Below are 1,740 nucleotides of genomic sequence, written 5' to 3'. Positions count from 1 at the left end.
CTAAATCGGTGAAGTATCCCTATAAGGGTAAGTTGGATGAACTTAGATAAATCTAACTTTACTTCCACTAAATCCCTGGCAGGGGTTTGATCAATCCCACATGGGCCGTCCTGGAGAGGGTTCGTGATGTTGATTCAACGTCAGTCAATGATCTGAGCATGTGCATCACCAAGTATACGAACCCTTTCAAAAATAAAGTGAGCAGTAAGCGTTTGAATCCACCAGCTAACCAGCAAACATTTGTTGAAGCAAACAATGTAGTAGTTACAATTGAACCAAGAATAGTTAAGTACAGTTCTGCAACTTTGCCAAATTGTGAGTATGAGTTATATCTGATAGTGTTTGCCTCCCAGGTCTTGATTTAGATTTGACATCCTTATTCCATTTTTGGCCCTCATATTGTATTTGAACTGGTGTTAATCAAATACTATGTGTGATTCGGGATGGCGGGGCTGCCCACTGGCATTGTTGTGCCTCTGTGAATCACTTCACAGTTTCTTTCTCAAAGAACGCTTTGAAGAGATGGAGAGCGAGTAACAGACCACTGGGTCAAAGGAAGGCGTGAGGGAGGAAAAGGGGAGGAGGGGGTGGATGCTGAGAGGAGAGGAAAGGAGAGGGAAAAGCTTGGCTGTATTGTTGTGTGTTTTCCCAACGTCAACAGCAGAGGAAGTGGAACGGAGCAGCTAAATATACAAACAGCACAATGAGGCAGCGAGCGTGGAGCAGCTGTGGAACATGGCCGTCACCAGGTCCAGGAGTGTGAAACACTGAGGGCCGCCTTTTATTCATACAGGAAAAGCTGACTTAGAGTACACACTGCTTCTGAGATACACCCCCACATCCAGACAGTCAACACAGGCTCACATCCTATCGCACACATCAGAGTTTCACAGTAAAACCATCGTCGTTTTAAGATGACCATGTCAACAGCTTCACATGATTCATCCCATTAACTTTAAGTCCCATAAACTTTGCATTACTGCCCGCCTATTTCCTATCTTTAAAACATTTAAAACATGTATTTAAGCACACTAATAGTTACTTACTACATCCTTGTGAAACTAAAACTTTCAATTCACTTTAAGTCTCATTCAAACACACCTTAGATACACTATCACACACACACACACACCACACACACACACACACACACACACACACACACACACACACACACACACACACACACATCCACTTTAGAGGACATTGCATTGACTTACATTAATTTCCTGATGACTTATCTTACCATAACCATAACTGCTACTTCCCTTATATAAACCCATAGATCATAGCTCAGTGGGAGAGCATTTGACTGCGGATCAAGAGGTCGCCAGGACCCCCAAATTGATGTCACCGCTTAGGTCACTTTTTTCACAATACTTTCCTGACATTTAGCATGGTAGTCCCTAAATGTAAGGGGGTATAGCTCAGTGGTAGAGCATTTGACTGCAGATCAAGAGGTCCCCAGTTCAAATCTGGATGCCCCCTACTATCCATTTGTTATTGTGGTAGACAGGAAGTGCCAACTTTGATGTCCACAAACTGGGATGAGTGGCCACATTCAAGCATGGTTTGCTGACTGGGCCATTTTTAACTACAGCCTTGCAGCTCCCTAGATTACACAAAAGCAAAATTGAATGCACAGACAGGGATTGATTTACATTTATTTCCCTAAGACTTACCTTATCATAACCATAACTGCTACTTGCCTAATCCTAACCCATCCCCTAACCTTAACCT

At 43.0% G+C, this 1,740-nt stretch overlaps 1 non-coding gene across 1 annotated transcript; it reads left to right on the top strand.

The window, feature by feature from the left end:
• The first annotated feature begins 1,416 nt into the window (after nt 1-1,416).
• trnac-gca lies at nt 1,417-1,488 on the top strand. The gene has a single exon. It is a non-coding gene; the product is annotated as a tRNA-Cys (tRNA).
• Nucleotides 1,489-1,740: the final 252 nt, after the last annotated feature.

The sequence above is a fragment of the Perca fluviatilis genome, chromosome 1 (assembly GCF_010015445.1).
Source record: "Perca fluviatilis chromosome 1, GENO_Pfluv_1.0, whole genome shotgun sequence".
In the NCBI taxonomy this organism is placed as follows: Eukaryota; Metazoa; Chordata; class Actinopteri; order Perciformes; family Percidae; genus Perca; species Perca fluviatilis.
Note: the sequence above shows the minus strand (reverse complement) of the source record. Positions and strands in the feature narration are given on the sequence as shown.